This window comes from Sarcophilus harrisii, chromosome 2, assembly GCF_902635505.1.
Source record: "Sarcophilus harrisii chromosome 2, mSarHar1.11, whole genome shotgun sequence".
Classification (NCBI taxonomy): domain Eukaryota; kingdom Metazoa; phylum Chordata; class Mammalia; order Dasyuromorphia; family Dasyuridae; genus Sarcophilus; species Sarcophilus harrisii.
The window spans coordinates 57,953,051-57,962,475 of NC_045427.1; the positions used below are offsets into that span (position 1 = coordinate 57,953,051).

General features: G+C 40.8%; 1 long non-coding RNA gene across 1 annotated transcript; it reads right to left on the reverse strand.

The window, feature by feature from the left end:
* Window positions 1-835: 835 nt before the first annotated feature.
* On the reverse strand, window positions 836-8,555 carry LOC116421334. Its single transcript, XR_004231657.1, has 3 exons — window positions 7,671-8,555; window positions 2,811-2,947; window positions 836-1,109 (listed from the first exon to the last, which is right to left on the reverse strand). It is a non-coding gene; the product is annotated as an uncharacterized LOC116421334 (long non-coding RNA).
* Window positions 8,556-9,425: the final 870 nt, after the last annotated feature.

The window sequence follows — 9,425 nt, forward strand, 5'->3', positions numbered from 1 at the left end:
GTTGAAGCCAAGGTTATGACCATTTCTCTGTGTGGCTAAAGTGGAGAGAAGGGGAACATCATGAAATCTGAAGAGTTTGATTAACTGGGACACCTGGTGCTGTTTGTCTTATGTGCTCTTCCTCTTATATCAACCTCTTGGCTTTGCCAAGTTCTTTCAGGTCCCAGCTAAAAATCCCACCTTCAGTAGGAAGCTTTTGCCAATTTTCCTTAATTCTAGACTTTTTCTTTTCATTTTTTTTTTTTTAAAATCTGGCTTACATTTAGCTTCTTTGTATACAATTATTTGCATTGGTTTTTCCTATTGGACTATGGGGTCTTTGAGAGCAGCAATTGTCTCTTGCCTTTCTTTGTATTTTCAATGCTTAGCATGGCACCTGGTACGTAGTTGGATCTTAATAAATGTTTATTGACTGAATGACTGAGTTAACATCAACATGATCATTGACAATGGGGACTTAGTCCAAGTTCCTTGTTACTACCCAAGGAACAAGAAAGGAGAAGCCTGGCCAGACGAACAGGAAGTGCCCAAAGTTTGAGCTTTATGCACCTGGAGAAGGCCCAACCATCTATGAATTCACTTTACCTCCATCCCCCATTCACAATGCATGTCATTTCTTCAAAATGATACAACTGAAGGATCTGCCTTTATTGAATTTCGTATTGGTCACAGATATAATTCTGAAAAAGATATTAATATAAATCTTGAAAAATCCCAACTTTTTAAACCTGTAAATGAATTTTACCTCTTCAGTATTTTGATACAAATAACACCAATTATAAAAGGAAGATTTATTTCATTTATCTTTATTATAGAAAGGAAAAATGAGGTTTTCAAAAGAAAAGCCTAAAAAGCTCAATTGGTTAAAGGTGATCTTTAATTCCTAAAAAGCCTGGGCAAATATTGAACAACATGGGGGTCTCTAAGCATGTGGAATGACCAAAAAGCATTGAAACAGAAGATATTTTAACAGATGGTCAGGGCAAAAAGATGCCAGTTTGAAATAATGAGAAATATCAGCCTTTGGATTTGGGGATGTGAAAACGTAATCACCTTGTATCATCTTGACTTGCTCAGGCTTCATTATGATCCAGAAGAGGCTGCTTGATCTGGGAATCAGAGAAAACAGTTTTCCTTGCTGGGCCTATCATAAGTTTCTTGCAGTATTCATGCTTTGGAAGTTTCTTGCAATATTGCCATGCTAAACCAAGAACTGACATACTGCATGCTGAATCAGAACTTTCCCTGCTATGGCAAGCAATCAATTCAGACTGATTCATAGCACCTCTCAGTTTTGAAAAACAAACTAGCCTAACTTGATAAAGATCACTATGTGATGAACCCTGTTGCCTGTGATATTTGTTTTTATAATACTTATTGCCTATGGCCATCTTAAGTTCAGTCCTAACTATACTCCCATGTATACATGTTTGCTTACTTAGGAGAAATAAAGCCACAAATAGTACCTAACTGTGTACAGGGATTAAAAAGTAATTTCACTTCATAATCTTATACTTCAGAGAATTCCTGCATTAGTAGCACAGAAGGCAGATATACTGATTTTTTGTCTCCTTTAATCCATTATCAACCCTTCCTTCCCTCCTTCTTTCTTTTTCTTCCTTTCTTCTTTCCTTCTTGTCTTCCTTTCTCCTTCCCTCTGCTTCCTACCATCTCGCTGTCCTTCCTTTCTTATTTCTTTCATTCCATTCTTCCAGGGCATTTTAAACCCTAATATACATTGTTCTAAAACCAGTATCTTGGTAATGTTAGATTCTTTAGAATTTGCATCTCTTAGAATGGAGGAAGAGCTGCTGCATGTTAGTCAGTACATTGAAAACAAATCTGCATTTGTTAAGAGGATAGTATGGAAAAGAAATGACAAAGTGTTAATATGTTATTGGCTTTGGGGAAGGGGGGCTGTTTTGGATTCAAGTAAAACCTGGTTAAACTTCTTCTACCCCATCCCCAATTATATTTACAATGATAAATATTTTCAAAAATATCTGCATGATTTCATTATCTAACAGTTTAATGTTTTTTTGTTGTTGTTGTTGTTTTTTAATGTGTGAAATTCCCCCAATGTAAGGGCAGGAATTGAAAAAAAAGGGACAGTAAGCCAAGTATTGTACCTGCTATAGAAATGACTGCATAGGTCATGAGGTGGAATGGTTAAAACTTAAGGACAGTTACCTGAAGTAAAATTGCCTTAAATAGATATTTTAATTTGAGGCCCAGATTTTGGTTGCTGCTCTTAATCTTTTAACCTTTTTACTTCCTGGGGCTAGAGTTTCTTTATCTAAAGGCTTACTTTGCCCAAGTGCTTGAGGCCACTCCCACTTTGCCTTTTGTTCTTTGAGAGAAAGCTGGGAATCTCATCATACACTGATTAGGCTAAGGTTTAGGCCTAGAGCCTTTTACAAAGTATGTTGATGGAAGGCAGGGCAAGCTATCTCTGGAACCCCAATCCTAGGGCCCTGACTTACTTATCAAAGATCTATATTGTCCTTAGATGCGTTTTTCATGTTTTGCATGATCATGATGGGGCAGGGGGAACTATATTGAAAGAGAACTTTTGACACCCAAACAATTCCCCATTAAATATGCAGAGAAAATGAAATGAAGGGGAACTCACTCCAGGTGAAGGGAAGGAGGCTTATAGGATCAACTGCCCATGTTGCATTGCTGATCCTTTGCCCCTGACTAGTGGCTTTCCTTTCTAAAGTATTAGATTCAGCAGCCAAAGGATGGCTGACCTGTGTACAAGCAGTAGCTGCTACAACTCTATTGGTAGAAGAGAGTAAAAAGCTCACCTTTGGAGGCAGTGTTATAGTAAGTGTCCCACATCAAGTAAGAACAATATTAGATCAAATGGCTGGGAGATGGCTCACAGATTCCAGAATGTTGATAATCTTAATCCTGCCTCCTGTAGCCTGGAACAGAACCAACCCTGCAGAGGAATATTGTTGTTTAGAGTTAATTGATTTTCAAACAAAAGTAAAAGGATTCACAAGAATCCCCATTGCCTGGGAGAGTAAATTGGTTTATAGATGGATCTTCAAGAGTGGTAGATGGGAAATTCTTCTGAGGCAAGGGGAAATAGATTAGCAGATGAGGAGGCCAAGGGAGCTGGAGACCAGGAGATTTCTCATATAATGGCCTTGATACCTGTACTTCCCTCTAGTCTACCCTCTCCCAGTTTTACCCAGAAGGAAAAAGAGAAGTCTCAGAGTAGTTGAGAACTCGAAAGAACAATGGCTCTTCCAATAGAGTTCACCCTCTGCTACCCCTTTTTATATGACTAGAAATGGTTTTAATTTCTTCATCTGGAAATTGCCTGTTTATCTCCTTCTACCATTCATCAATTGGAGAATGGCTTCAATTCTTATAAATTTGAGACCATTTCCTATATATTTTAGAAATGAGGCCTTTATCAAAACCCTTGAATGTAAAATGTTTTCTCAGTTTATTGCTTCCCTTCTAAGTTCATCTGGATTGTGTTTTTTGTACAAAGACTTTTTAATTTAATATAATCAAAATTATCCATTTTGCTTTCAATAATGTATTCAAGTTCTTCTTTGGTGACAAATTCCTTTTTCTCCACAGATCAGAGAGGTAAACTATCCTTTGTTCTTCTAATTTGCTTATTACTCTTTATGTCTAAATCATTAACATTTCAATCTTATCTTGGGATAGGTGTTAGGTGTAGGTCAATGCCTAGTTTCTGCCATATAGTTTCCAATTTTCCTTGTAGTTTTTATCAAATAGTGAGTTCTTATCCCAAAATCTGGAGTCTTTAGTTTTGTCAAACACTAGATTACTGTAATCATTGAATATTTTGTCCTGTGAACCTAGCCTGTTCCACTGATTGACTACTCTGTTTCTTAGCCAATACCAAATGAGGACTGCTGCATTATAATATAGTTTTAGGTCTGGTATAGCTAGGCCACTTTCATTTGCATTTTGTTTCATTAATTCCTTTAAAATTCTTGACCTTTCACTTTACCAGATGAATTTTGTTAATTTTTTACCTAGCTCTGTGAAGCACTTTCTTGGGAGTTTGATTGGTGTGGCATTGAATAAGTAGATTCATTTAGATAATATAGTTATTTTTATTATATTCACTAGACTCAACCATAAGCACTTAATATTTTCCAAGAGATCAGATCTGACTTTATTTGTGTGGAAAGTATTTTGTAATTATGTTCATGTAGTTCTTGACATTACCTTAGTAGGTAGACTCCCAAAGATTTATATTATCTACAGTTATTTTAAATGGAATTTCTCTTTGTATCTTTTGCTGCTGGACTTGGTGAGTAAATATAAAAATGCTGATGATTTCTGTGGATTTGTTTTGTATTCTGCAACTTTGGTAAAGGTATAAGTTTCTAGTAATTTTTTTAGTGGATTCTTTAAATATACCATCAAATCATCTGCAAGGCGTGATAATTTGGTTTCCCCTTTATTCTAATTCCTTTAATCTCTTTTTCTTCTCTTATTGACAAAGGTAACATTTCTAATACAATATTGAATAGGAATGATAATAGTGAACAATCTTGTTTCACCTCTGATCTTATTGGGAAAGGTTCTAGTTTATCCCCATTACATCTGATGCTTGCTGATGGCTTTTAATAGATGCTATTGGTCATTTTAAGGAAAAATTTGTTTATTTCTATTCTTTCTAATGTTTTTAATAGGAATGAGCGTAAGATTTTGTCAAATGCTTTTTCTGTATCTATTGAGATAATCATGATTTTTGTTAATTTGGTTATTGATATAATCAATTATGCCAATAGTTTTACTAATATTGAACTAGCCCTGCATTCCTGATATAAATCTTACTTGGTCATGGTGTATTATCCTGAAGATAACTTGCTGTAATCTCTTTGCTTATATTTTATTTAAGAATTAGCATCAAAATTGTACAAATATGTTTACATATATTGGATTTAACATATATTTTAACATGTATAACATATATTAGATTATATATGGGAGTGGGGAAAGGAGGGGAAAATTTGGGATTTAAGGCTATGCAAGGATCAGTGTTGAAAAATTTGTTCGTTCTTTTCCAGCTTTTTTGATTGCATGATCAATTAATTGATCTTCTCTTTTTCTATTTTATGCCTATAAGCATCTAGAGATATAAAACTTCTCCTAAGAACTGCTTTGGCTTTATCACATAGATTTTGATATGTTGCTTCATAATTCTCATTATTTTGAATGAAATTATCAATTGTGTCTATGATTACTTGATTCACCCACTCATTCTTTAGAAGAATATTATTTAGTTTCCAATTAATTTTTGGTCTTTTTTTCCTCTGGCTTTTTATTACATGTAATTCTGATGTAAACTGTGTCCTTTTTCTTTCCATATAGCCCCATGAGTATGCAAAACATGAAAAGCATACTTGGAGTTGGTATACATGGTTAGGACAATGAGTTCAGTGGCAGTGGCTTAGCTTCCAGGATGCCACTTAGGCTCACTAAGAATAACCTGCCTTTCTTTCCCCATTTTCAAGAAAGCTCGACCCATCTGTAAACCACTCCCCATCTCTATTGTCAAGTGGAATTTCCCTTAAGTCAGGTCAGCTGGAGTACACAGAATCTAGAGCTTCCTCACAATTATGAATAATGGCTCTTGACTGAGTGTTGTCTGGGAGTAGAGTGGCAGGGTTAAGAACATGGCATACCCAGAGAGTCAGGTTGGGGGTGTCTAGCAGGAGTGCCCGATATCTAGTAAGCCTTCCACTGCACAAGCCACTGATGTCCTTTGGCTTCTAAAATGCTCTGAATCCGGTGGGGGTTAAAACATCTAATGACTGTCCCAAAGTTAGTTTTGAGGCCTCTTCAATCAAAGGGGCCGTAGCAGCCACCTCTCTAAGGCAGAAAGGCCTTAGTTCTAACTGAGCTTGGGGGTGGGGGGGATGATGTAAATTGTATCCCCTTTGACTTTTGGGGAGCCTTGAGGCTTTGTCCGTTTTTTCAAGGGAAGTTCCTGAGTCTCAAACTCTCCTCTGAAAGAGGCCCATCCTCAGGGAGTTGGGTGGTCTCATTCAGTTGGAGATCAGGCCAGGAATATGTTCCCACTCTCTATTGAATTAAAAAATTAAAACTGCAGGGCTGCTTTCCACTTGACAAGAAGCTGCAGCAGGCTCAGTGGCCACCCTCAAGCAAACTATTTTGGCAGAGAGCTCAACTGTTTTCCCATCTATAAAATGAGGATATCAGCACTTCCTTCCCAGGGTGGTCATGAAAAATTAAAAGAGATAGTAACGGTAAAATGCCTGACACATAGTATAAATATAAAATATTTATAAATATAAATAAAATAAATATAAAATATAAAAATAAAATAAAAAATATAAATGTAAGGTATATTGTTTCATCTTTCCAGGAGGATGCTGTCCCTGGCAAAGGCAGTTTCATTTGTCTTTGTATTGGGAATGTATGCAGTAGATGCCCAATAATTCCTGATTGAACCGTAGGTGACCTTTCAGTGGCTTGCAAGAGTCCTTGTTAAGAAGAACCAAGAGATCATTATATACGTCAATGATAATGTATGAAGATGTAATTTGATGGAAGCGGATTTCTTTGACAAAGAGACCTAATTCAGTTTCAATTGATCAATGATGGACAGAAGCAGCTACACCCAAAGAAAAAACACTGGGAAATGAATGTAAACTGTTTGCATTTTTGTTTTTCTTCCTGCGTTATTTCTACCTTCTGAATCCAATTCAACAAGAAAACAAGTGCAACAAGAAAACTGTTTGGATCTGCACACATACATTGTATCTAGGATATACTAGGACATATTCAACATATATAGGACTGCTTGCCATCTAGGGGAGGGGGTGGAGGGTGGGAGGGAAAAATCGGAACAGAAGTGAGTGCAAGGGATAATGTTGTAAAAAAAATTACCCTGGCATGGATTCTGTCAATAAAAAGTTACTATAATAATAATTAAAAAAAAAAAAGGGTCCTTGTTAAGATTTTAGTGTAAGCACTGGCACCTCACTGAGAATCTGCAAATCATGCAAATCAGGGCTTGGTGCCTGGTCACGTGGACTGTCTAGACAGGAGAACCGGTTAATAATAATTCGGATTACACTTAAAGGAGCATCCTGTCTACATCCGGTCCTGCAACTCCCAAGGGCCAGTTGTTAAAACATTCACCAGCACACCCCAGGTTAGGAGGATCCTTCCAGGTTATCTAGTGCAATCCACTCATTTTACAGAAGGGAAGGTTGAGGTCCAGGTGTTGAGTGCTGGATAAAAAAATTAAAGCCACCCCTTCCTTGCCATTAGGACTGGAAACTGAGTTTTAAAAAAGAGCACAGAAAAACCTTGAAGCTTTGACCATCTTTACATACCATTGTGTCACAAACTCCAAGTGCATTATCCCAATCCTTGCTAGGATAATTCCCCCTCCTTTTGAGTATTGCCCTACCCCTCACTGTCTCCTGCCCTGGACCTTCTTATCTTGATCCCTATCCTGTCAGGATTAATTTATGATCAGTTCCTGGAATTATGGCTTGTCACTCCTCCCAATGTCTTTGCCCCATTATCTGCCTTTGTTTCCTCTACAAGATACTTGTATCTTGCTCAGGTTATGTATTGTTGGCAAACCTTGGTTAGCTAAAACCCTATCTAAGTTTCCTGCCTCGGCTTACCTGCACTGAAAGCTTTGGACAAGAGTCCTATCCAGTCAGCTAGCTTAAACTCTCCACGTTAAAGATTAAAAACCAATCTCTGCTTGCATCAGTTTCTCTGATATTACACAGGGGGATGTCGGGAAATGGCACTGGGTACGCAGAGGGATGTCGGGAAATGGCACTGGGAACGCAGGGGGATGTCGGGAAATGGCACTGGGTACACAGGGGGATGTCGGGAAATGGCACTGGGTACACAGGGGGATGTCGGGAAATGGCACTGGGAACGCAGGGGGATGTCGGGAAATGGCACTGGGAACGCAGGGGGATGTCGGGAAATGGCACTGGGAACGCAGGGGGATGTCGGGAAATGGCACAGGGGTCTGACGAGAACCCCGTCTTCCCCTCTAAAGAAAGCCTAGTGAATCAAGGAACAGGGTTAGCCCACGAAAATACTTTTGTTGTCTCTGCGCCGTTGTCCCACCCTCCCGGAAATGCATCTTGCTTCTGGGCCCCCAAAGCTTTATCCCGGAAGTGAGCCTTGTTTGCAGGGCCACCCAATCCACAGCTCACCAGACGAGTACTTTCACACAGCTGGAAGGTCCAGCAACTGCTGGGGAGTTTGATGGGGAGAGAATGGGCTTCAGTTTGTGTGTTGGGACATGGATGGGGCGGGGCTTGGGTGAGGGGGTGGGGCGCCAGGGTAAATAATTGCTTATTGGGCGGAGCCTAGGGGGCGGGTGTTAGTCTGTTAGAGATGGGAAGTTGAGGGGGGCCGACTGTCATTCTTAGGAATTGAGCAGAGTCTGGGCGGGGCGTGGCCTTGGTGGAAGTTGGATATTGGGCAGGGCCTTGATGAGGGGACAAGGCACTGGCCCTCATTCTGTGGAATTGTGTGGAATCTAGAAGGCAGGGGTGGGGCTTGAGCATGCTCATTCTGGCGGAATTGGGCGGGGCTGGCAGCGGGGGGAGTGGCTCTAGAGCGCCCCCTGCTGGGCCTGGCACGACCAGGTTTTCCTTCCCTCCCCCGGCAGCCATGATCCAGTGCGTCAATGACCCAGAGCACGTGCTCACTTCAGAGGAACGTTGAACGTGGTGGGGAAACAAGTCTCGGTGAAAGTGAGAAAAGGCTAACGTGTGGGAGGGGGTGGGGCTTGGCCTGCGGTCACTTTTGTGGTTTCTGCCCCCGTAGAAATGAGCCTGTTCAGACGCCCTTTCTTAGTCCTTAACTGCGCGAGCTTTCGTGAGAGCCTGTGTGTGCAATCGCCGTTCTAAGGGCAAGCGATGTAGAGCGTGCGCGATGTAGAGCGTGCGCGTGTGAGTGTGCGTGTGAGTGCGTGTGACGTGTGCGGGCACGTGCCTGCAGGACGCGCCTCCCCCCTTTGCGGTGCCCTCGCGGTGCCCTCGTGCTCCCCGCTGCACAGGGGAGGAGGGGCCGCGCTTCTCCAGGGAGGCAGGTGCCCAAGCGCTCCCAGCTCGGACCGGAACTCGCTCCTTTCCGGGCCCCTGGAGACCCACCCCCGACAGGAAACCTTGCCCAACCCCTCTAGAGTGCGGTCCCTTCCCTCTGATCAGGATTTCTTCCGCGTGTGGACTGTCTCGCTGAGATTTCTCTGCATGGGGTCTCTCCCCTTAGAGTGTAATCTCATGGACGTTAGGGACTTTTGTCTCTTGTATCCTCAACACTGAGAACAGCGCCTGGCTATAGTGGGCGTTTAACAAAAGTTTATCATACGGGATTGCTCCCGCATCTTGGATGGAGCTGCAGCTTCTAAG